This window comes from Lycium barbarum, chromosome 2 (genome assembly GCF_019175385.1).
Source record: "Lycium barbarum isolate Lr01 chromosome 2, ASM1917538v2, whole genome shotgun sequence".
NCBI classification, from domain to species: Eukaryota; Viridiplantae; Streptophyta; class Magnoliopsida; order Solanales; family Solanaceae; genus Lycium; species Lycium barbarum.
In genome coordinates, this window is record NC_083338.1 from 107,410,490 (window position 1) to 107,438,429 (window position 27,940).

The 27,940-nt window shown below is 42.2% G+C and overlaps 1 non-coding gene across 1 annotated transcript; it reads left to right on the forward strand.

Moving 5' to 3' along the window:
• The first annotated feature begins 9,837 nt into the window (after window positions 1-9,837).
• LOC132629564 (small nucleolar RNA R71) lies at window positions 9,838-9,944 on the forward strand. Its single transcript, XR_009578333.1, has one exon. It is a non-coding gene; the product is annotated as a small nucleolar RNA R71 (small nucleolar RNA).
• Window positions 9,945-27,940: the final 17,996 nt, after the last annotated feature.

Below are 27,940 nucleotides of genomic sequence, written 5' to 3' on the forward strand. Positions count from 1 at the left end.
GATATCTGACTCCCGCACTCGCACCTGATGATAACCTGAGCGCAGATCTACCTTCGAAAAATACTTATCACCCTACAGCTGACCAAACAAGTCATCAATCCGGGGGAGGGGATATTTATTCTTTATAGTCACCTTATTTAATTGTCGGTAATCGATACACATGCGCAGTGACCCATCTTTCTTTCTCACAAATAATACAGGCGCTCCCCAGGGTGATGTGCTGGGTCTAATAAAGCCCTTATCCAACAAATCTTTCAGCTGCTCCTTCAACTCCTTCAACTCAGCCGGTGCCATTCTGTACGGAGGAATAGATATAGGCTGCGTATCCGGCATCAACTCTATAGTAAAATCAATCTCCCGCTCAGGCGGAAGGCCAAGAAGCTCGTCAGGAAATACATCTGGGAATTCATTAACGACCGGAACAGACTGAAGGGTAGGTGTCTCAGCTGCAGTATCGTGCACACGAACCAAATGATAGATATAACCCTTCTGGATCATCTTCTTAGCCTTGAGGTATGAAATAAACTTACCCCTCGGCGATGCTGTAGATCCGAACCACTCTATAACTGGTTCCCCTGGAAACTGAAAACGGACTACCTTTTTCTGGCAGTCAACATTAGCATAACAGGAAGATAACCAGTCCATACCCATAATGACATCAAACTCAAGCATGTCTAACTCTATCAAATCAGCTTTAGTGCAACGATCATAAATAGTCACAGAACAATCCCTATAGATCTGCCTCGCTACAACAAAATCCCCAACCGGCGTGGCTACCTCAAATGGCTCTATAAGCTCAGACACTATCCCAATTTTACTAGCAACGAGCGGGGAAATATATGATAAAGTAGAACCCGGGTCAATCAATGCATATACAGATCTGGAGAAAACCAGTAGTGTACCTGTGACGACATTCGGCGAAGCCTCCTGATCCTGGCAGCTGGCCAATGTGTATATGCGGTTCGAGGGACCGCTAGAACCTGAAACACCACCGCGGCCTCGACCGCGTCCCGCCGGTGTGGGCGCACCTCGTCCTGCAGGGCGTGCAACAGATGGAGCAGATGATGAACCGGCGGCTGACCCTGTCGGCTGAGCCACACTACCAGAACCGCTAGCCAACGGACAATCTCGCATAAAATGGCCCTGACCACCGCACGAAAAACAAGCTCCAGTGGCTCGATAGCACTCCCCAGGATAAGACTTCCCGCAATGAGAACAACGGGGCCTGGGTGGTCTGGCCTGGCTGGGGCCTCTAGACACCTGTGAACCTTCCGCCCTGGAGCCCTGACCAGCCCCAGACGGTCCTGCACTATCAAATCTCCTGCCACCTGACTGAGTACTCCGGCCGGACGGAGGAAGCTGTCTGCCTGTCTGCTGCTGCTGAGGCTGTCCGCCTCGAGAATCTCCAGAATATCCCGCGGACCTAGCCCTCTTGGGCGGCCTCCTGTCTCGATCTCTGCTAGAATAATCAGACCTGTGACGGTCCTCCATACCCAGCGCGTAAGCCTGAAGTCGGGCAATATCCATATCTGTCTGCAATGACACTGCCATACAACCGTCGATCAAATAGCGATCCAACCCCATAACATATCTGTGCATCCGATCGGACATATCTGCTACTACGGCAGGTGCATACCGGGCCAGGGAATCAAACTCCAGATTATATTCACGAACGCTCCGACCCCTCTGCTGCGATGTAAAAATCGATCAGCCCGCGCCCGTCGCAACTCTAGGAGCAGAAAGTGGTGGGTGAAAGCAGTCACAAACTCGTCCCAAGTAGCTGGAGGAGCACCCTCGCCGCTAGATAGCTCCCAGGACTCATACCAGTGAGCAGCAACATCCCGAAGTCTATGCGAGGCCAACTCGACCGACTCGGTCTCTGAAGCCCTGACCAAGTCTAGTGAGCGCCGCATCCCTGGAATAAAGTCATGGGGGTCCTCATCGGGCTTAGACCCGAAAAACTCTGGAGGGCCACACAATAAGAACTCTCGAACCCGCAGGCTGTTACGCCTGTCATCATCATCATCGTCCCTCCGCCCGCGTCTGCGAGCCTGCCCCGCTACCAATGTGGTCAGCAACTGTACAGCCTCCCTCAGGGTCCTGTCCTCTGCCCCTGGCTGAGGAGCTGGAGTCCCAGGAGCGGGTACTCGGGCCTCTGGAGCTGCTGAAGGACCTGCTCCAGGTTGTACCAATGGTGGTGTAGCGGACCCCTCAGAACGAGGCACGACCTCAGGCAAATCATAAACACGAGCCCGGGTAGCTCGCTGTGCCTGACTGGTCCCTCCCATCCTCGCCTTGCCCTTCTGGGCCGCCGTTGCCTTCTTCGGAGGCATCACTGCAAACACAATAACGAAACAGATCAGAATCGTCCTAATAGCACAGCTCTATCGCACGATCTAAGATTCCAAAGAAAAGTAACACCCTAAATGCCCTGAGCCTCCTGTTTATAGATATGGTGCACAACACACCGATAAAAAAGACTCTACAAGACACGGCCTGTGGACATTCCGAGGACAAACCGCTCTGATACCACTTTTGTCACGACCCAACCCCGTAGGCCGTGACTAGTGCCCGATCTGGGCACCCAAACCCATCTATCAAACGTATTCAAATGTATAGCAGAAGCCGACAAGGCTATATTCCAAATTTAGACAATTTCCCGAAAAATTTCGGCAGAGTCTCCTTTGTTTTTCGGACTATCCAGAATGATCCTGCACACAGCAAACACCAGCAAAGGCCACACAGGGCTAACAAGGCAACGTATAAATATATGCAGACCGGCCGCCTCGGCGTATGGGATCGCCCAAACAACATATACACATAAGCATACAGACTGACCATAACCCATAGACATGTCCACCGACCTCTAAGCTGACCGACAGAATCATATGACGGGACAGGGCCCCGCCGTACCCAAATAGTCAGATATGCAGAAATATATACATGGCGAAAGATATATATACCAAAAGTGGACTCCGAATCAAGGGAGTACTCCGAAATAGCAGAAGTGGAGCCTACAGTGGTGGATCACCGGCGTCTGTACCTGCGGGCATGAAACGCAGCCCCCCGAAGAAAGGGGGTCAGTACGAAAGATGTACTGAGTATGTAAAGCATGGAGTACAAAAATATAGGCCACAACTGAAAGCAAACAGAATACAAAAGAGAGAAATACCGAACAGTATATCAAATGTTTATCAAAAACATATATACATAATGCAAACAAAATCATGCAAAGCTCAGGAACGTGGTCACCACTCCGACGCTGGTGCCACACACAGCATAACACCAGAAGGTTCACATCTCCGTACATCCCCGAACACACACATATGAGCGTATCAAATCACAGCCATATCACAGCATAACTCCAAACGGAACCCGGCCCTATGGCGAGGCCTCGGGGAACCGTAACACAGCATACGGCCGAATCATCATAGAGCGCACAAATCATAACCGGCCCGGGAACCAGTTAACGAAATCATAATAAGGCACGAGCGGAGTCGTGAGCAAATAATGCAATTTTTATATCAAAATAGCCTTTCAAAACTTGATTACTTCATAAGTCAGTTCATTACCCAAAATAGTCAAATAATTAGTTGGTCCAAAAGTTCATTTCACAAAATGTTTCCAAAGTGGTACGTATGGCTCAAAACATAGTTTGTTACATCATAGTGTTCCGAACATTATTTCATAGAGGACAATTTCAAAATCGAAGATTCTGTGTCGAAGCTTATCCAAAAAGAGAGCCTAGTAGGACAAATAAGGCATCTCGGGGTTAGCGGGCCCACCTCGGGTCAAGTTGAGGTGGCGAACATAATTTATGAACATTTCGGGTCTATAAGATCATACATAAAGATTTCAAAGTAATCCGATTGCATTTGCATAAGTTTCGGACGAAAGGTTGCTTTCTAGCTAAAATAAGGTCATAGGGCTTCAATGGGATTGAATGAATAGTAGCCGTTCTATAGATCGGATTTCGAGGAGCAGAATTACTCCGGGGGTTCCGATATCAACCTAACATACTAAGACATGCCAAACGAAGGAGTGGGAAGCTTTACATACCTTAGAAACGTCTTATGCTCACCCCAAAATCAAATCCAGTTTCGTCCAGAATCTGCAAATGGTCAAAGTTACCTATTAGAGATTCTTAAGCTTAAAAATTCCATTAACTCATTTTTGTCTACCGAAATTTCGGCAGCATTTCCCCTATATATCTAACACCCCCGAGACTTAGTTCGGCTCAATAAACATCAACAACAACAACCCAAATATCACAAACAACATAAACCACAACTAAATCATTCTAACTTCAATATTCTTCTTTACTATAAAAGTTGGCAACTTTCATTCAAACTTCACAATTCCAAACTTATGTCCACGTTATTGTATTCATTCAATCATTCAAGATTATTCAATCACATCCCAATTATGTTCCAAACACTATACATAATTTCAAAAAGTTCCTTACTTTCCATATTTCATCCAAAACATCAACACTTACGACGAACGTACTAACTCGCATTGTTTCATTCCAACTTCATTCACAACAACCATAGGTCACATTTGAAGTTTTAATATCATAATTATACAACGATATACACAAATATACCGAAATTATATACTTTCCCATAATAATCCGTAATCATTTTCAACACCAACTCAATTCGTTAAACATTCATTTACGTTATAAAGGTCACAACGAGGCAACTAACAACTAAACAAAATCCAATTCACTCCCCTTCCACACCAACATGGTTCACGGCCAAACACACCCTTCACACACACACACGGCCATGCTCAACCACAACACAATTTCAAAATCTTCATGCCACTCTAATCACTATAGCATATATATCCATTCTATAACATAAAAACATAGAAATCTTACCTTTTTCTTGAGGTTCCGACTTGCCGCAAACGTCGCTCTCTCGCTAAACTAATTGTATCCCGTCGGAGCGCGTCTTGAACTTACTACAATACAAGAAGAACAAGATTTTTAAGATTGGAAACAAGCTTGCAAATTTTTTTTCTTTCTCTAAGTAGGGGTTCGGCCGAGAGAGGGAATATAAGCTCAAAGTTGAGTTTTGTCTTGCTTCTTGATTCTTCTATAGATATACATGGATAAATATTTGGTCAATTAGTGGGCACATGGAACTCACATGACCATTAAAGGGGCTTGGGCCTAGGCCTCTTGGCCGGCCACCCCAAGGACTTGGGCCTAAACGTTTGTTCAATTTTTCTTGGCCCAATTTGTTGAAATCCCATTTTGCAAATTCCCGAAACTAATTTCCAAAATTCCAAATTTACCCTCAGCCTTCCCCAATGTATTTACACCAATAATTTCACAAACGACATAGGCATATTAACCAAAATCAATTTATTGCCTTGTAACCCACAAGTCTTAATTATTTTCACGATTTCCAATTATGCGAAAACACGGGATATAACAGAGCATCATCGAGTTTGCGGGCCCAATCAGTTCTATTTGCATTCACTGTTTTTGCTAGAATACTCTTGATCTCCCTATTGGACACTTCAACCTGTCCACTTGTCTGAGGGTGATAAGGCATTGCCACCCTATGTTTTACACCATATTTCTCCATCAGTCCCGCGAAAGCTCTATTACAAAAGTGGAATCCACCATCGCTGATTATAGCCCTCGGAGTACCAAAACGAGTAAATATGTTCTTCTTGATGAACCCCATAACACTCTTGGCCTCATTATTAGGTAAATCCACCGCTTCTACCCATTTTGACACATAGTCCACAGCAACCAAGATGTATTTCATGACACCCGAACTCACAAAGGGTCCCATAAAGTCAATCCCCTAGACATCGAACACTTCTACCTCCATAACAAAATTCATAGGCATCTCTTGCCTTCTGCTGATATTTTCTTGCCTCTGACATTGATCACAGGATCACACCAATAGATTAGCATCATGAAAAATAGTCGGCCAGTAATAGCCGCACTCAAGTACCTTAGCCGCAGTTCGGTTTCCGCTATGATGACCCCCAACAGGAGAGTCATAGCATGCCTTTAGAATCGCCATCACTTCACTTTCCGGAACACAACACCGAATGATGTTATCAGCGTATGTTCGGAACAAATAAGGCTCGTCCCAATAGTACTGCCGAGCATCCCGCAAGAATTTCTTCTTTTGGTAGGCTTTGATATCTTCTGGAACTAGGTCTGTTACCAAATAATTGGCAATGTCAGCATACCACGGTGCCACCTCATTTGACACAGCCAACACCCTCTCATCTAGAAAAGCATCATCTATATCAAGCTCATCAGAAGGTCTTCCAGCCTCTTCAAGCCGAGAGAGATGGTCAGCAACCTGGTTTTCAGTACCCTTGCGGTCCTTTACCTCAAAATCAAACTCTTGCAGCAATAGCACCCATCTGATCAGTCGCGGCTTTGCTTCCTTCTTTGCCATGAGGTATCTCAAGGCTGCATGATCAGTGTAAACTACTACTTTGGACCCCAACAAGTAGGCCCGAAATTTCTCAAAAGCAAACACAATGGCAAGCAGCTCTTGCTCCGTCATTGTGTAATTCATCTAAGCAGCATTCAGTGTTCTGCTTGCATAATAGATCGGGTGCATGATTTTATTGTGCCTATGCCCAAGCACAGCACCTATTGCGAAAGCACTAGCATCACACATCAGTTCAAATGGCAAGGACCAGTCAGGAGCAACAATAATAGGAGCAGTAGTGAGACGCTCTTTTAACTCCTCAAACGCCTTTTGACACTTATCATCAAACACAAATTTAGCCTCTTTTTCTAGAAGCTTGCACATCAGATTGGCAATCTTGGAGAAATCTTTGATGAAGCGCCTGTAGAATCCAGCATATCCCAAGAAACTTCGGACACCTTTGACTGAGATAGGTGGTGGAAGTTTTGCAATCACATCAATTTTCGCTTGATCGACCTCGATTCCTTTTTCAGAGATTTTGTAACCGAGGACGATTCCTTCCTTCACCATAAATGGCACTTCTCCCAATTTAGCACCAGATTGGTCTCCTCACACCTTTTTAGCACTTGACCCAGATGGCCAAGACAATCTTCAAATGAATCACCCACTACGGAAAAGTCATCCATGAACACTTCCAAGAAATCCTCTACCATGTCAGAGAAGATTGACATCATGCACCTCTGAAAAGTGGCTGGCGCATTACACAAACCAAACGGCATCCGGCTGAATGCAAATGTCCCATAAGGACAAGTAAAAGTGGTCTTCTCCTGATCTTCCAAAGCAATGTTGATCTGATTGTAGCCTGAATAACCATCAAGGAAGCAATAGTCGGAACGCCCTGCTAGCCTATCGAGCATCTGATCAATGAAAGGCATAGGGAAGTGGTCCTTGCAAGTGGCTGTGTTGAGCTTGCGATAGTCCATGCAAACTCTACATCCGGTGACAGTTCTGGTCGGGATCAACTCATTCTTTGCATTCGGCACAACAATAATGCTGCCCTTCTTAGGAACACATTGGACTGGGCTCACCCATTTACTATCCGCAATTGTGTAAACCACGCCGGCATCCAGCCATTTGATGATCTCTTTCTTGACGACCTCTTGCATATTCTCGTTCAGTCGCCTTTGATGCTCTATACTCGGTTTGCTATCCTCCTCCAACTGGATTTTGTGCTCACAGATCCCAGATGGGATACCTCGAATGTCTGCTATGGTCCAACCAATAGCACGCCTATATTCCCTCAACACCTCCAAAAGCTGTAAAATCTGCTCCTCAGTCAATAGGGCTGAAACAATCACGGGTAATGTATTGTCTGGACCAAGGAACTCATATTTTAGATGGGATGGGAGCTGCTTAAGCTCCAACTTAGGCGGCTCAATGATCGAAGGCTTTGCTGGAGGAGTTGTTCTATTTTCCAGATCAAGATTTAGCTTCTTTGGGTGGTATGAATATGAACCCAACCCAACAAGTGAATTAACTGTCTCCACATAGCCTTTCATGTCTTCAGCATCGAAATTAATAAGAATACCAGCTAGAGCTTCACCCAAACTTTCTTCTTCCATCTTGAACTCCACTGCTTCATCGACAACATTAAACGAATCAATTACCGAAATACTCTAGTAAGCACTTGGTAACTTCATCCCTTTGCTAGCCTAAAAAATTACTTCTTCATTGTTGACTCGGAACTTGATTTCATTTTTCTCCGAATCCATCAGAGCTCTCCCTGTAGCAAGGAAAGGTCTCCCCAAAATGATAGGAATGTCCCGATCAACAGCACAGTCAAGAATCACGAAATCAGCAGGCAACATAAAATCACCAACCCGCACAATTACATCATCAACCACCCTAACAGGTCTTTTGATAGACCTATCAGCCATTTACAACCTCATCGTAGTCAGCCTTGGCATCCCCAAACCTGATTGTTTATATATAGCAAGGGGCATCAAATTAATACTTGCCCCATTATCACACAAAGCACGAGCAAAATCATGGTGCCAAATAGAACAAGGAATGGTGAACGCCCCAGGATCCCCCCTTTTTTGAACAGTTGTAGTTGAAATGATGGAACTCACAGTGTGAGTCAAACTCACGGTTTCATGTTGCACCGTTTTCTTCTTGGTCAGCACATCCTTCAAATATTTAGCAAAACCGGGAATCTCCTTGACAACTTCCAAGAAGGGAAAATTCAGAGATAACTACTTCAGCTGATCATAAAACTTCTCGAACTTAGCATCTTCCTTCTTCTTTACCAACCTCTGAGGAAAGGGAGGTTTAGATTTGAACAGCTGCGTCAAAGGGCGGAGAGCCCCTTTTACAGCCTGCTTGCTTGTTTTATCAGCTTCTTTCACCCTCTCTGGAATATCAGCAACCTTCTTGTCAGTGAGAATCTCATCAGCAATAATGGGTGTTTTAGACTGCACCTCATCCTCTTCATCTATCGGCTCAAGATCAATCACCTTCTCAGCAGCCCTCTGGAGTATTTTACCACTTTTAGTAGTGATGGCAAACACACGGTCTATACCGCCTCCCCCATTCTTGGGATTTGGAATAGTGTCACTTGGAAGTCCTCCCCTTTTAGAAGGGTGCTGCTCTCTAGAAATATCCCTCATCTGCAACTCAAGCTTCTGAATAGCCGTTGTATGGGAACCCACTATTTCTGTCAGCCCAGATAAAGTCCTTTTAGACTTAGATTGATTTGCCAGAATCTTCTGAAGCATTGCTTCAACCTTCGAACTACCTTGCTCTGTTGACTGCCCTTTCGGTGGTATATAAGGATTGGAACTCTTGTTCTCGAAATTGTTGCTGTTGTTGTAGCTCCCTTGGTTTGCACCACCATAATTATTGTTGTAGTTCCCAGAGTTGTTGTAAGCACCTTGACCTTGCTGAGGTCTCTATTGATTCTGATCCACCCTGGTAATTCTGTTTTAGGTAACCCCCTTGAGAGTTATTAACATAATTAGCATCTTCAACCTGCATCGGTGGCCCATCATGGAATGGTCCATCTTGAGCATGGTACATCCCTTTTGGCAAAACTGTATCATCCTCACAAACATTTACCTTCTTGATTTGGGATTCATCAAACTTCTTCGTTAGCAAGGAAATATTTGTTGCAAGTTCTGCCAAAGTTTGCTGGGTCTCTTGATTCTCCTTCATTATATTCTGGATCATAGCACTACCATACGGTACCACATCAGCATTGTTTGAGTACCAAGCCTGATTATGAGTCGTCAGCTTTGTAAGTATGGTGGTCACTCGTCGAAAGGTCTTGTTCATGAAACAACCATCAGCTGCATTATTAGCTACTGACTGTGTCACTGGATCTAACCCTCGGTAGAACTTCTCCATCAATATATGTTCCGGAAAACCATGATTCGGGCTCTTCTGCAAATACTCCTTGAATCTCTCCCAGGCTTCATATAGTTGTTCCCCCGGTCGCTGCTTAAATTCATATATCTTTTCACAAATTTCAGCCTTTTTGCTAGGAGGGTACCACTTTGTGAGAAAAGCAGCTACAATCTCTGCCCATGAAGTAATCGAATTTCGGGGTAGCTTCTCAAACCATGTTCTTGCCTCTCCAGCTAAGGAATGTTTGAATAACCTCAACCGAATAGCATCTTATGGAACGTTGTTCTAGATGTGATTAGCACACACATCCACAAAATTCTGCAAATGACGTTGAGGGTCATTCTCGGTAGAGTTCTAAAAGTATCCCTCAAGTTTCAACAGCTGGTATAGAGAGGAGTCAATTTTCACAGTAGCAACTCCAACTCGAGGTTGAACAATAGTAGACGCATAGTCTTCCTCTGGAATAAGTTCAGCGAAAATATTCTCATCATCTGATTCATTCGCTTGATTGTTCAACCGATTCCCCTGGTTACCAGCACGTTGATTTTGCTGATTTTGATTCATGTTCACCTGGTTTACATAGAGTAGCAAACAAGGTGTGATGGAACAAGCAAAAGACTTTAATCAAAGCAAACACTATTTAGTAATTTCAAAACCGTATTCCCCGGCAACGGCGCCAAAATTTGATACGCTCAAATTACACCTATTAATGGTATAACGCGGACGTTGTCAAATATAGTAACCCAACAAGGTTGGGGTCGAATCCCACAAGGAATATGGTGTGAAAATGTTACTAAAGTCGTAGGATGCTAAGTTCTAGGTCTAATGTCTTAATCCGATGTTTTTGGTAAAAGTTGGTTTTTCTACAACTAATTGCTATTTACTTGCATTGGTGGAAATTTATGGTAAAAGAAACTAAGGTTGTGTCCCTGCTAGATAGGATGTATGATCATGGGTATTGATCTTGATATACTTATAATGGATCATTACATGAATGCACTTAATCTCTATGTGAATCTCTACTATTTCCCAATAAATAAAGATTATGTTTTTCTATGATTTTCCCAAATATAAGAAAGTAACTATGAAGAACGATTAATCATGCCAAGTAAATTCTTCTTATTCCTAAGTGAATTTATTAAACAAAGTTTAAAGCTTTGAGTCCTTGTTAGTTATTCTTACCAACCCTAATTATTTTCCCAAATAAATCAAGGTTTATGGCTTTAATCAATGTTTGCAACCATTAATTATCAATGAAGAATGAAGAATAACTAAACCCTACTAATCCATTATGTGTATATCAATCACAAACCCAATCACAAAACACCCATCATTGGGTTCATAACCATAGTAAGGGAATTTAGCTACTCATGACAAAGAACAAGAAATAAGAAATTGAAGAATTCATAATTGCTTACTTTGAAAGAAAAGAGGAATTGATAAAACTTGAATTGATGTTTGAACCTTCAAAAACTAGAGAGTATTTAATGTTCTAAGTCAAGAGACAAAAATATATCAACTACTCCCTATTATAAACCCTACAATGACTATTTATAGGTTTTGAAAACATGAAAGTTACAGATTTGCACTTTGGTCCCGTCGACACGAAATACGGTCCATAAAGTGAAATACGGATCGTAAATCAGTTTACGACCAAATCGTCCTTCCAGTTGTGAGCAACTTCCATCTTTTGAAATACGGACCGTAAAGTGGTTTACGGCCCGTAAACTGCCCGGTCGACTTTCAACCTCCAAAACTCAGACTTTCTGCCAAATGCTCGAATGGTTAAGTACGTGTTAAAATACGGACCGTAAACTGAAATACGGTCCGTAAACTGAGTTCGTAAATCACCATGTTCTCAACCTGCCTTTCTAGTTCTGTTATTCTTTAATACGACCATGGAATACGGCCCGTATTTTAGAATACGGCCCGTAAACTGAGTTTACGACCACTTCTGTACTTCCAACTATTTTCATTCCAACTCTGCTCCGTTTCCTGAAAAACACTAAAAACCACGTAAAATCACATAGACTTGCTTAAAAAAAATTAAAAATTATAGCAGAAAAGCATCGATTTGTGGGGTAAAATCACGCCACATCACTTCTTCTCTGCCTCTACCACGGCCTGCTGGTGTCTGTGAGCTCTAGCCCAAAGGGTGTACGGACGATGAAGAACCAACTACTGATCCTGTGGGTTAGACCCTACCTCTGCTAGCTATCGATGGACAATTACACATCATATGCCTAGTCTGACCGCAGGCATAGCAGACATCTGAGACTAAGCGGCACTGTCCCGAATACGGCCTATCACATTGATTGCATTGTGGTAAGGGCGGTCACGCCTGACTGAAATCATCTCCATACTCGGAACCCGAAACCCTGGAGCTCTGACCCGATCTAGAATAAATAGAGCAATCAAATCTCTTGCCTGCAAATCGAGGAGGTGCACTCGCCGCGGATTGGACTGAATGCCTAGAATATTGCTGCCTTTGACCCCCTCTGAACTCACTAGCAGCATCGGAAGACCTGACCCTCTTACTATACCCTCTATCAGAATCACGCTCACCTCTTTGCGGCTGATGCTGGGCATAGGCCTGAATACGAGAGATATCCATCCCTTCCTAGAGTGAGGCCGTCAAACACTCCTTAATCAAATGTGGCCCCAACCCACTCACAAACTGGTGTACACGGTCTCCCATATCGGCTACCATGGCTGGGGCATACCTATCCAAAGAATTAAAGCGGAGGATATACTCTCGAGCGCTCATATTCCCCTGTCTAAGATTCAAAAATCTATTAGCTCGGGCCCGTCAAACCTCCAGTGGAAAATAATGTCGGAGGAAGGCATCTACGAACTCTTGCCATACCGGCGAGGCACATTTACCTCTTTCAAATATATCCAGGAGTTGTACCACTGAACGGCCACATCCCGCAATCTATAGGAGGCCAGCTCTACCGAATTGACAACAGAAGCATGTATTATCCGCAACGTCTTCAGCATCTCATCTATAAAATGCTGTGGGTCCTCATCTGGCTTTGACTCGAAGAATTCTGGAGGATTCAAACTAATGAAATAATGGGCCCTAGCACTGACGGCTCTATCACCATGGCACGCACCCTGCCACTGAGCCTGAGCAGCAACTAACTGAGTCAGCAATTAAATGGCCTCTCTCATCTCCCGACCTGAGGCATCTGGTGGAGGAACTGGAGGTATTGGAGGTGGAGCTGAGGCCCTTTCGTGCTCCTCCGAAAGGGGTAGAGTAGGAGAGGTCCGAGATGGAACCTCATTATCGGACTCACCCTCCTTTATATCTGCCGGCGGCTCTCGTTCATTCCGCCTTCCTGTCACTGTCTAACCCTTTTGGGCTGTTGTAGCTTTCCTCTTCACAGGCATCGCTGAAAACATAACGCACGGTTAAGAAAAGAGAATTCTTATATCATGTCTCTATCGCACGATCTATTATGAGAAAGAAAGGTCAATCATTCCTAGCTGTCCCGCAACATCCTATTTATAAGTGTGTGGCACGCTTCACACCCATAAGCAAGACTCTACTGGAAACGGCTCGCAGACACACCATAGGACGAACTGCTCTGATACCACTTTTGTCACGACCCAACCCAAGGTCCATGACGGGTACCCCGAGCTAGCCTAACGAGCACCACCTAGCATGCTTCTTCCAATCTTGTCTCGGTGGACCACATATCTAACTCACAATTAGCATAGCCTGAACGAGCACAGATTCTCAAGTAGAACTCATTTACATGATAATCATCAACTTCGCCTCATATACATATATACAAGCCCATAATGCTACAAAAATGATATACAAGATGTACACTAGTGAGGTTATGAAACTTCTAACTATCCACACATGTCTACGAGCCTCTATATAGAGTATTGGAAATCATAAGGACGGGACAGGACCCCGCCATGCCTCATATATAAACACAAAAGGAGAATACCAATAGACCGCGGCTCCAAAATAAGGGCAGCGCTCCTGAATCTCCGCTGATGAAGCTCCTAGGGATCAGATCCGCCTCCCCGTCTACCTGCGGGCATGAACGCAGTGTCCACAAGAAAGGACATCAGTACGAATAATGTACTGAGTATGTAAGGCATGAGTAACAACATAATCAAGAAATAAAAAAGCATGAGATAAAGAGATAACCTGTATATCTGATTGCCTCTTAAAGCGGATACCATGCATGCTAACTTTTACTTTTAAAACAACATCCATAAATATATACAAGTAAACTGCCCGACCATATAGGTATGGTGTTATGCTGTACGGCCATATAGGCACGGTTATCATCATTATCTCGCGTCCAGGCATCCCGCGTCCAAGATGATATCATAAGCTGCCTACTGTAGAGGTGTAAGCTGCCCATTGCAGCGGTGTAAGCTGCCCACTGCAGCGATGTGTCTGCCCGACAGGCTATAGGGCGGCGCAGTATGAATTAAATATATATATAAATACATTTAGCATGTATGAGATCCCAATGAAACATTTCTACTCTATCGGAGTGACGTAAGGTCGGTAACCTCCGATGTGTCATTATGGAATCATCACCATCGCTATATCTCACCTTGAAGGAACAACTATCATAAGATGAGATCAACAATAATGAATAAAATTGGTAATCATGTGACAAGCTCAATAATATCATGAACACATGGAGAATTTTAAGCTTTGGCCTTTCTAGAATGAAAATCATCATCATAATCATCGTCATAATCATCATCACTATCTTGTCTCACTTTAAAGGAACAATAACATAAGATGAGGCCAACTATCATGAATGTAATCAAGAATTATATGGTAATCTCAATCATATCATGGGAACATCTAGAACTTTAGGCTTTGGTACCACTAAATATGGATTAATCATAAGAGTCTTGAGAATTAATGACTTCTAGCATTTCTAGGAGTAAGGGTAACATGGAAAGCATGTGTGAGATCATAACATAAGAATCATGCCTTTGAAAAAATGGGTTAACCTTACATCCCTTCACGTCTTCTTAACGACTAAAATTTTTCCTCCAAAGCTCGCAAACTCTACATTCAAGAGGATTCGTAACCAATGTTAGGTCTTGAAAACATGCTTAAGTTCAAACTAAAGCAACTAAAAGGCTAACGGAATTTGGGCAGCACTTCCCTTATTTCACCAACTTCCACCATATTATAAAATATCTCCCAAACATAAATAACAACATCCATAATATCATAATCAATGAATTATATTCAATTTAATCCCAAATTTAACCAAATCCCCTTTTGAGTTCACCTCATAGTCATCTTTTTCCTTACAACACTCATGGTTTCTCCCCTTTAATTCTTTTCCTTTCTAAGGGTTCACTACACCTTTACATCAATCCAACCATATATATATATGAATAACATACCTTATAATCAAGGAACTTTACCTCACCTAACTCCCTCCAAGATTAGGTTCACCACAACTTTGAAAGGAATAAAAAACAATCACCTTCCTTAGATTACCTTGAGGTTTTGATGTTGATTCTCTCTTTGGATGATATGGAAAGGTATGAAGTGTTTGGAAACCTTCAAGAACTCTTAGGAAGTTTCTAAAGAGGTGGGGAAATAAGTGTGGAAAGTGGGAAATATGTTTGGGGTCATTTGGGATTTAAAAAGTTGGCAAAATCACCCCCCGCCCCCTCGCCCCCCCCCCCCCCCCCCCCCCCCGATCCACTTGGCGAAGAGTATGCGACCTAGTACACTGAGTGTGCGACCGCACACTCCATCCTCAGCTTGGGGATGATCTTGGGAAGTGAAGACACCCAAAATTTGGAGTTGGCGTTTGGTATACGGCTCAGCACCCTCAATGTGCGACCGCACACTGCCCCAATTTCTCCGTTTTCACGAAATCGTGTTTTTTTTTATTCGTTTGACCTCCAATCCTTATGGAACCTCCTTGGAACTTCTATAAAACTTCATTAACCATATAAGGGGATCTATATCTCTCCCTCAAAGTGATGCTAGGCAATGTGTAACTCAAATGATATGAACTCCCTCCAAACATGATTCAACATCTACTTTCTCCGACGAACTTGCTTCCATTGTATCATATAACTATGAAACTTTAAGGTATATACTTAAAGTTATCAAATACCTTTATTAACCTTACATGGGCTTCATGTGCACTTTAGGCTTGCGTTGGTTCATTTATAGGACAAATATCATCAAATTTCCAAGGTGTAACAAGGAATGAGGTAGAAAGGGTCTAGTATCATTACACCTCTTAGCCTTACCTTGTTTGTTTAAAGTCTGCCTTGTATGCACATGATGTCCTAAGTTGATTTCACTTTTTTTTTTTTTTATATATGTATCTCAAAATACTCTACTCTGAGTTGATTGGGAAATCTAATGCATTGGGCTTGATGTTGTGAGTTAGCATTTCTATGTGGTGTATTCTCTTCCATTATTTGACCATTGGTTTGAAGTTGGGGTGGACTATCACATCATACACATTTGAGTTTAATCCTTGTCTAGTTAACTAATTGATTAATGCAAGCTTTGTGTGATGGATTGGTTGCTGATTTCTTTCATATGTTCCATGAGTAAGGCTAACTAGAACTTAAGTAAACTCTGTAGGATGCCAACATGAATCATTAGTTGATTGTTTGCCTTTCTTAATATGTTGACACTTCTGTGGGATTGATTGACTTAGGTAAATCTTTGATCATGTTAGTAACTTGACCATTAGACTTTAAGGGGGTTAAGTAGGGTTTAATAATTTAACTGTGGTAGACTTAAGATAGTGATAAGCTGCTCCAAAACTTCCCAAGGCTCTTAGTGTTGTCACTGGGGTATGAGTATGAGTCCATAGAGGGGGGAAGAGGTCTTGGGAGAGTAAAAGGTGAGCCTGGGCATGAACTGGAGATGGTAACCAGTGGAAACCATGATCCCTTTTTACTAAAAGGAGATTTAAGAAAAGGAGATGGGGAGGTGATGACCCCACCCTGTCCTGCTTCCCTTTCAGGACCCTGAGGCTCCTTTCCATTATTTTTTTTTGAACTTTTTCTCATGGTCCTGGTACACACAAGGACCTCAAGTGTATTAGAAACTTAGCTACATTTGGGAAAAAGATACATCTAGAACTAAATAACAACCTGCTAGCCTCTGAAAACTTGAGTCATGTGTTTGTCTTCTAAAAGGTTTTTAAGCTGAGGTGGTTGGTTGCATGTGCTATGTTTTTTAAGTTAGGTGTCTATTAATGAAGCAGGATTAGGGAATATACTAATAATGATACAAGTCCGTACCATTGGGGGACTGAGTAATGACCTTAAATGTTGGTTGCCTAACTTTACTTATGATCATGTGCCTCCTGTTTTCCTTAACCTGTGCATCTGCACCTAGCTTTCTCAAAACTTGCCTCTTGTGATACTGATTGAGTGTTTGATTGTGGGAACCGGATTATGTTATAAAATTTCTTCTGAGAGACTTGGAATTTTGATGACTTATCTGTGTGTTCAAATGCATTTGCCTGGTCATGTTAGCCTACTTTCTCCTCTGTGATTTAGTTAGGAATAATTTCCATCATGACACGACCTGTTAATGTTTAGACCATTTTATGATGCTTAGGTAAAATAAAGGGTAACCTTTAGAAACCTACTAATGACAAATTGACTCATTCTATGACTCTATAAGAGCCTGATTAGGCCTTGTTAATGAAAAATGACTCAAACCTCTCCCTCTGAACAGTTTTGTCTGTCTAAGCATGCGTGTATATGAACTTATTTGAGTACTTGGTTAAGAAATGGTTTCAATGGTAAGGTTTGGCATGGTCAACAGGATTTATGGGTAGGCCAAGCCACATGGCATAGAGGAGCCTTTTAAAGAGTGTCTTAGAGAGAGGATCAAAGGGGAGGGCCAAGCATAGCTTGGTCCATAAAACCTCTCCTCCACATAAAAGGAACCATGACACTTCTCTAAGCCAATGGAGGCACATGCTTACTACATGGATACCTTATGATCTTACAGACTTTACCATTAGACCAGGGGGGGGGGGGGGCACAGGTTGGAACCAAAATCAATTTGACACAATGACTTACTTAAACTGAGTGATAAATCTGTGTATACAATTGACTGTCTTAGCTACAAAGGAGGATAACTTAATTGGAGTAAGTTCTAAACTATAAGCCAAATTACTAAAAGGCCGTTTGAACCATTTGAAGCTTTTTATTAGACAACACAACTAGTCTCTGCCTTTTCCTCATGTCCTGAACTATAGTGCATAAAAATTCTATATGCCCGTCTGTGAATTTTCTCCTCCTGTGAGGTTTGACTAGGATTTAAAAGTTGCCTCTGTACTGTCCTTAAACATTGGAGTTTGTTTACATCCTGTTTCAGCTTATGTTGTACTCAATTGCTTTGAATTATGGTTTCAACCTTTCTACATTGTTGCCTCTTGATTGATTTGGGCAACCCTTTCCTATGGCCCTTCTTTATTTGTGAATGTGCCTTTTCTATCTGGCAGTGTCTAACAATGTGAGCAATGAAGTTGTCTAGGTGAACTTTAGTACTTGTTCTATAAATTGCCAGAAATTGGAGTTCATACCAACTTATGAGAATAACTCACAAGATGCTCAGCTGATTAGTTTGGACTTGAGTGTGCCTTAATTTAGGTTTGAAATGCTTTGGTTAGGAAATATGAAGAGAGTTAGGAGGGTAAGTGTAATGGTAGAGGTGTACAAGTAATATACTACCTGATTTACCATAGGTATATATGGGGGGACTCAGGAGAGATGGAAACAGAGGACTTCTAAATTTCAGACCTTTAATGAAATGTTAGTGTAATTAAATGACTAATTGGGCCATGGGTGTCACGACCCAACTAGGGGCCGCGACGGGTACCCGGAGCTAGATACCGAGCACCGCTCACTCTACTACTCATTTTACTCATTTAATGATCTTTTGCCAGTTTTACGCATGAAAGTATAGGAAACATAATTTGTATCAAACATAAGTACTTTATATACATATGTCTCTCGGCCATCAAAATAATATATACAGAATAATAGCATCTTTTGAGACCACCTGACCCACATTACGTATCTACGAGCCTTTACTGTCATAATGAATACATAGATGGAACAAGACTCCGTCGTGCCAAAAATACATATACATATATACCAAGGAGAAATCATAAGCACCTCCGAACAATGGAGTGCTCTCAACAACCGACAGCTCCTAAGTATCTGGATCAAGCTCGCCTCCCTGTCTACCTGTGGGCATGAACACAGCGTCCAAGGAAGGGACGTCAGTACGAGTATTATACTGAGTATGAGAGGCATGAACAATGAAGGAAGGCATAAACAATATAATGAGAGCATCAATATAAAGCATATGGATCTGACCAATACTCATGAATGGAATAATGCATGCTGTCTTACTCATACTTATCATCGTAACATGTACGCATCATATGCAAGCTGCCCGCCTGTCACGACCCAGCCCCGTGGGCCGCGACTGGCACCCTACCTGGGTACCCAGACCAAATCACATATTCATCTACCAAGTCCGAGCATATTTCAAAAAATCATAAAAGTCATATCAACAGAATTTATATCAAAATATGTCTTAAGCGGTCGCACCAAATCAAAATGCCATATCAAATACAAACTGAGCGGCGGAATAGACATCGCCGGTCAAAAGTGCAAACATAAGACCAGAAAACGAAATCAAACCAACATATACAGGACCCTCACCCCACACAGCATAACACCAGAAGGTTTCAAATCTCCATACATCCCCGAACACAAACATAATCAGAGGTGAGCGTATCGCATCACGAGCCATATCACAACATAACTCCAAACGGAACCCGGCCCTATGGCGAAGCCTCGGGAACCATAACACAGCATACGACCGAATTATTATAAGGCGCACGAATCAAAACCGGCCCGGGAACAGGTGAACGAAGTCATAATAAGGCACGAGCGGAGTCGTGAGCAAACAAATGCAAATCATACTTCAAAATAGTCTTTCAAAACAGAGTAATCCCATAAGTCATTTCATAATACAAAGTAGTCGAATACTTAGTCGATACAAGGTTTCATTTCACAAAACGTTTTCAAAATAGTACGTATAGCTCAAAACGTAACTTAGCGTATCGTAATATTCAAAACACATCCCGTAGGAGGAAGTTCCAAAATCGAAGGTATCATTTCAAACTTTATTCAAAAGGACAGCCCAAATTATATTCACGAACGCTTCGACCCCTCTGCTGCAAATGTAGAAACCGATCAGCTCGCTCCCGTCGTAACTCTGGGGGCAGAAAGTGGCGGGTGAATGCTGTCACAAACTGATCCCAAGTGGCTGGAGGGGCACCCTCTCCCCTAGATAGCTCCCAGGTCTCGTACCAGTGGGTAGCCACATCTCGAAGTCTGTGCGAAGCCAGCTCGACCGACTCGGTCTCTGAAGCCCTGACCAAGTCCAGTGAGCGTCGCATCCCCCGAATAAAATCATGGGGGTCCTCATCGGGCTTAGACCCGAAAAACTCTGGAGGGCCACATAACAGAAACTCCCGAACTCTCAGGCTGTCCCGCCTGTCATCGTCATCATCGTCCCTCCGCCCGCGTCTGCGAGCCTGACCTGCTACTAGTGTAGTCAACAGCTGTACAGCCTCCCTCAGGGTCCTATCCTCCGCCCCTGGCTGAGGAGCTGGAGTCTCAGGAGCGGGTACACGGACCTCTGGAGCTGCTGAAGGTCCTACTCCAGGCTGTACTAGTGGGTGTGTAGCAGACCCCTCAGAATGAGGCACATCCTCAGGCAAATCATAAACACGAGCCCGGGTAGCTCGCTGTACCTGGCTAGTCTCTCCCATCCTCGCTTTGCCCTTCTGGGCCGCCGTTGCCTTCTTCGGAGGCATCACTGCAAGCACAATAGCGAGTCAGATCAAAATAGCCCTAACAGCACAGCTCTATCGCACGATCTAAGATTCCAAAGAAAGTAACATCCTAAATGCCCTGTAGCTTCCTGTTGATAGATGTGGTGCACAACACATCGATAAACAAGACTCTACGAGACACGGCCTGTAGACATTCCGAGGACAAACCGCTCTGATACCACTTTTGTCACGACCCAGCCCCGTGGGCCGCGACTGGCACCCTACCTGGGTACCCAGACCAAATCACATATTCATCTATCAAGTCCGAGCATATTCCAAAAATTCATAAAAGTCATATCAACAGAATTTATATCAAAATATGTCTTAAGCGGTCGCACCAAATCAAATACAAACTGAGCGGCGGAATAGACATCGCCGGTCAAAAGTGGAAACATAAGCATAAGGGCCATTTGGGGCCATCATAACAGACAGACCGCTTTTAGACCAGAAAACGAAATCAAACCAACATATACAGGACCCTCACCCCACATATATGACTACAGGCCTCTACGAAATTCAAAACAAAGACATATGGCGAGACAGGGCCCCGCCGTACCCAAATAGTCAAATATACTGAATATATACAAAGCAAAAGGAGTCTGTACCAAAAGTGGACTCCGGATCAAAGAGGAGTACTCCGGAATAGCAAAGAGTGAAACCTACTGTGGAGGATCACCGATATCTGCACCTGCGGGCATAAAACGTAGCCCCCGAAGAAAGGGGGTCAGTACGAAATATGTACTGAGTATGCAAAGCACGGAGTACAGAAATATGGATCAAAACCGAAAGCAAACTAGATACAAAATGGAGTACAAATCGGTATGTCAAAATCCGTATCGAAATCATATACGTATACATAATGCAAACGAAATCATGCAAACGCTTAGGAACGTGGTCGCCACTCCGACGCTGGCGCCACACACAGCATAACACCAGAAGGTTTCAAATCTCCGTACATCCCCGAACACAAACATAATCAGAGGTGAGCGTATCGCATCACGAGCCGTATCACAGCATAACTCCAAATGGAACCCAGCCCTATGGCGAAGCCTCGGGAACCGTAACACAGCATACGGCCGAATTATTATAAGGCGCACGAATCAAAACTAGCCCGGGAACCGGTGAACGAAGTCATAATAAGGCACGAGCGGAGTCGTGAGCAAACAAATGCAAATCATACTTCAAAATAGTCTTTCAAAACAGAGTAATCCCATAAGTCATTTCATAATACAAAGTAGTCGAATACTTAGTCGATACAAGGTTTCATTTCACAAAACGTTTTCAAAATAGTACGTATAGCTCAAAACGTAACTTAGCGTATCGTAATATTCAAAACACATCCCGTAGGAGGAAGTTCCAAAATCGAAGGTATCATTTCAAACTTTATTCAAAAGGACAGCCCAATAAGACAAATAGGGCGTCTCGGGGTTAGCGGGCCCACCTCGAGTCAAATTGAGGTGGCGAACATATTTTACGAACATTTATAGGCCAAAGGGTCATAATAATCATTTCTAAGTTACCCGACCACATTTCGATAGGTTTCGGACGAGTGGTGGCATTCTAGCCAAAATAGAGCCCTTAGGCTTCAATTGAATTGAATGAATAGTAACTTTTCTGTGGATCGGGTTTCGAGGAGCAGAAATGCTCCGGAAGTTCCCATATTCGCCTATCACACTAAGATATGCCAAACGAAGAAGTGGGAAGCTTTACATACCTTACAGACGTCTTACGCTCTCCCAAAAGTCAAGTCCCGTTTCGTCTGAAATCTGCAAATGGTCAAAGTTACCAATTGAGATTCTTAGGCTTAAAAATGCCTTTAACTTCATTTTTGTCTACCGAAATTTCGGCAGCATTTCCCCTATAAATCTAACACCCCCGAGACTTAGCTCGGCTCAAAATACATCAACAACAACAACCTAAACATCATCAAACAATATAAACCATATTCAAACTTCAAAAGCCTACCTTACTACACAAGTTGGAAATCTTTCATTCAAATTTCAAAATTGCAAATCTATATCCATATTATTGTATTCATTTACTCATTCAAGATTATTCAATCACATCCCAAATACATTCCAAACCATATACGAAAGTTCCCGAAATTCATTATTTTCCATATTCCATTCAAAACACCAAAAGTCACGACGAACATTCTAACTTGCGTCGTTTCATTCCGAATTCATTAACATCAACCATAAATCACATTTAAAGTCTTTAGCACCCTAGATATACAATGATATACACAATTATACCAAAGGTATACACTTTCCGATAACGTTCCGAAATCATTTTCCAACGCCAATCCAAGTCATCAATCAATAATTTACGACACAAAGGTCACAACGACACATTATACAAACTAAACAAGATCAATTCACATCACTTTCTTCTTCCTAGGGCTCACGGCCAACTACACTCTTTCACGCACACACACGCCCTGCATCTTCACCCAAAATCCCATAATTTTCATGAAATTCTAATCACCATCACATTCATACAAGTTCCATAACTCAAAAGTGACAAAATTCATACCTTTACTTGAATTTCCGACTTGTCGCAAAAGCGCACCCTTCGCCAAACTAATTGTACCACAACGGAGAGCGTCTTGCATACACCATAAATACGGAAAGAACAAGATTTTTGGATCAAAGACAAGGCTAGAAAAATTTTCTTTCTCTCTTTCTCCAAGTTCGGCCGAGAGGGGTATTATTGAGCTCCCAAGGTTTATTCAATTGTTCTTGATCCTTCTAAGGGGAGATATGGATATATATCACTTATATGGTCACATGAACATCACATGACCATTAAAAAGGGTCTTGGGCCTTGCCTTTGGCCGGCCACCCCATAAACTTTGGGCCTCAATTTTGTTCTAATTATTCTTGGCCCAATTCATTAAAAGTCCCGTTTTGTAATTCCCGAAACTAATTTCCGAAATTCCAAATTTACCCTCGGCCTTCCCCGATGTCTTAACATAAATGATCCCATAACCAACATAGTCATATTCACCAAAATCGAAATATGTCCTTATAATACACACGTCGTAATTATTTCTCGATTTCCAATTATACGAAACACGTGACATAACACCGCCCATGTCGGAACGGTGTGATAATCAATAATATAAGCCCGAGTCTAGGCCTCCCGCGTCCGGGGTACCATCTCATGCCGCCCACTAGTGGTGTCTGCCGACGCCCGAAGGTCGTGGTGTATCCGTACCGCTACCCGCCGAAGCAGTGTCTGCCGGCCAACTAGGCCCGGTATGAAATGCTCATGCCATGCTTATCATAAAATAATCATAATAATGTACTCATTGTAAAATACTTATCTTATCATAGCACATGCGTAAGGTTTGAGAACAACTTTGCTCTATCGGGGTGACGTAAGGTCGTGACCCCCCGATTACTCTATGGAGCAATTACGGACATTCTGCCTCACCTTGAAAGGACTAGTACATAAGGTGAGTGTAGGCAAGGACTAACATCATCATCATCCTAGCATCATCATATCGTATAACTCATCTCATGTAGGCATTTAACTTTTTGGAATGTAGGAGCTCATGGAAAGATGGTAATTCGGACTATAAGATTCATGCCATTGGAAAGAAAGGACTAGCCTCACATACCTTGCCGTTTAGCTAAGTTGTTGTCCACTTATTTTCCTTCGATACCACGTCGTCACCTTCATGAGAGAATTCGTACTTCATTAGTTAATTAACTACAAAAACGGATCGCTAGTTCTAGGAAAATTTGGGCAGTACTTCCTTCGTTTATACCACTTTTCCCATGTTGTATATTTACCCCCAACGTTCACAATGCTATTCGCAATATCGCAATCAAAATCATCATTTATGCACCATTAGCAAAATCCACCATTTTCCTCCAATTTCCCCATATTTCTCCCTATAGCTCACCTTAGTGCTTTCGTGCATTTACTACTTGTTTCACGTTATAAACATCATTTATATCGTATTTGTACTCACACACTTCAACATTCATGATTCAATTCCACTATCATTCATTTATGTCACTATTCACTCAATAATGACCCATTCCTATGTTCTTCTACATTTTAAGTATCTAAGCCTTCCAATACCTTGAATCACGTGGTATAGTCATGAAACATACCTTAAATGATGATTGAACAGGCCTTGAGTTGAAATACTTCACTTAGCCAAAACCCTAGTTCCACCCTTTTTTAGGATTTCTTGACTTAGATGATCCTTTGATGTGTTCTTACACTTGTTTTAATGAATTCAGTGGTGTTGATCTTGATGTTCCCTTTGATTCTCTTGAATTCTTATGGAGGAAATATTTGGAGAGTTCTAGACCATTCTTGAGTTGTATGGAAGAAGAATGAAATGAAATGAAGCCTAAGTTCCTTTTAATAATCACAAAACTGATCTTTAATGAAAAATTGTCGGGATGAACAGTGGTCGTAAACCACAGTTTACGGACCGTATTGTGGTTTACGGTCCGTCCTGCATGATCGTTTTTAATCATCCCAGAAACAGAAAGTTTGGCTAAGGGACATGGCAGTTTACGACCGAGGTTTACGGGCCGTCCTCCAAGTCGTTTTTAGCCATTTCAACATTTTGACAGAACTTGACATTTTTGGACAGCTGGAGGACGATTGCACTATACGGTCCGTAAATCACTTTACGGGCCGTATAGTGCCCTTTACGACCACTGAGCTAAAAAAATTCCGCACCCTTCTTATTTCCAAAAATTCATAATTAGCCATTCCCGACTTAGTAAAACATCATACACTCAAGCCCTTCATTGTTCTACTCATCACACAAGTACGAAAAAATTTCCGAGGTGTAACAATGGGCTTTAGGGATAGGGGCTCACAGGCTAGATACATAAGGCATGGACAGGTTAGTGGAAATGGGGAAAGGTATACATATGATATAAACTTGATATACACCTCATATGGGTATATCCTGGATGTATTAGGTGTATATGAGTAAACAAATCAGTCTCATACAAGGCATATACAAATGAAAAAGGGGACAGTTCTGTTTTGGTCCTTTTTACGATTAAGTATTTCTCTTTTTGGGAGTTATTTTGTTATCTTATATAATCATATTGTAATATTTGTTTGGTCCCCCTACTATGGCCTTAAGTTTATTTTCAGTGTGTTTGTAAATCAAATTATTTCCACATATAGTGATACTTGAGCATAATTATGGGACCTTGATTTATTCTTTGGCAGTACTGGTCTGAGGAGTCGAGGTGATTTGGGGATAGGTCTTAGCCAATCCCCGATGTCCAGCCATGCCTGGGGTTCATGAAACCCCTTGGAACTTGTGTGGTATCGGGAATACGGGTGGCGACGACTGTTTTTCCCTTTGTTTTGTGAAGGTCTCGACCAGTAAAACCAATAGCATAATAAAAAATGCCATAATTATGTAACTTGCAAGAGTTTGATATATATGTGCATGGTTATACATATGATAAGTTCAGAAAATTATAAACTAACTGGATCTCTTTTCCTTTCTCCCCTTCATCCCATGACTGCTCGGATCAAGATTAGCTTGAGGCCCAATAAGGAAAATTCTTTCTCCGAAGATATCGAGTCCGCAAAGGTAGAATTGAGTAGCTTGGCGTGCAGAAAGCCCAGCCATGGGTGAAAATGGCCAACTAGGGGCTTGACTTGACGCCCCTAGTCTTTCTCTTTCCTTTATATTATTTCCATTTCCTTCAGTTGAGCTTTGTGTGTATTTGTACAAAACTTGTAAAAAACTCATATAGTGGAATCCTTATTGTATGAACTAGTCGTCTTAGGATAACGGTACTTGTGCCGTTTATATTGACTTTAAGTCCCCAAAACCACTTTCAAAATCCGGATTTAGCATAACGATTTCATCAAAATCAAATGAATAATCAGCCAAACTATTTTTTTTAACACAGGCTAACAAGAAATTAGGAATTTTCAGAACCAAAAGGTTGTAAATGGCTTTTTCTTAAGCAAAGCGGACTGGGTTTTGAAAACAAAGCACACTCATTTTCTCAAAATTAAACAAAGTTCTCAGAATCCAAACAAAGAATAAGGATAAAGTTTTTTGGACCTAGTCCAAATAACAAAACTGGCAAACAGTTTTTAGGCTGATCCCGCTGACTTCCTCTCTTTTCAAAAAAAGATGATAAGGACCCATGAATGGGCCAAGTCCAACCAAAAAAATAATAAAAAAGACTTTTTGGGCCAAATCCCACTGAGACGTAAAAAGGGGTTTGTAACATTAAGCTTATTAAACAAAATTTTCACACATGCGTTTGTTTGGGCTAAGCCGAGAAAATGGACAGACCTCTTTAACGGGGAAACTATAATTTTGGCTATAAACCCGAGACCGATTTTAGATTTATAAAGGATGTACAATCTTTAAATATAAAATACGCGTCAAACCAAAACCTTCATATATATAAGTTCTTAGATAAGGCGCTCCAAACATATTAAACGGGTCGACCAAAGGATGAGTTAAGCATGGACAAAATTATGTGCTTAAACCATGACAATTTTGTATTTTCTAATAAACGACATATATATAAAAAAATGACAACTTTTGTACTCTGTTTACAAACAAAATATACCACCCTTATATATAAAGGGAGACTATTTCACCCGGATATTATAAATCCAAATTTAAGTACCCTATATATAAAGGGAACATGTTCAAAAACTTTTTTTTCACAAAAAGTGATATGCAAATGACAAAGATTTTTGCGAGAATAAACACTAAACAAAGAGTTAATGCAAATACTCATACATTGGAATTCGAAGGTCAACCGTATAGTACGGATCCTTAATACTGGGGTGCCTAACACCTTCCCCAGGGGATCATCAGAACCCTTACCTTGACCTCTGGATTATGAAGAATTTTTCACTGTATTTGAATAAACCCTTCACCCTCGGTTTTCCTAATTTCCTAAAAATTAGGTGGCGGCTCTTTTAAAACAAAGTCTGACAGAGCACCAACAAGTTCATAATAGCTTTTATACACTCGCGTAAGTGCAAACCGTTATACCCCTGACTGCACCCCCACCTACCGAGAGGCCTGTGGAGGCCCATCCTACTGTTATTCCGCCACGCAGTGCTTCAGATATGGATGCTAGGGGAGCTATCAAGTTCCTTACCGAGATTGTAGCTATGCAAGCTTAGTGTCAGGAAACGACTCCTAGCGCAGGTGCTAATGAGGGGTCGTATAGT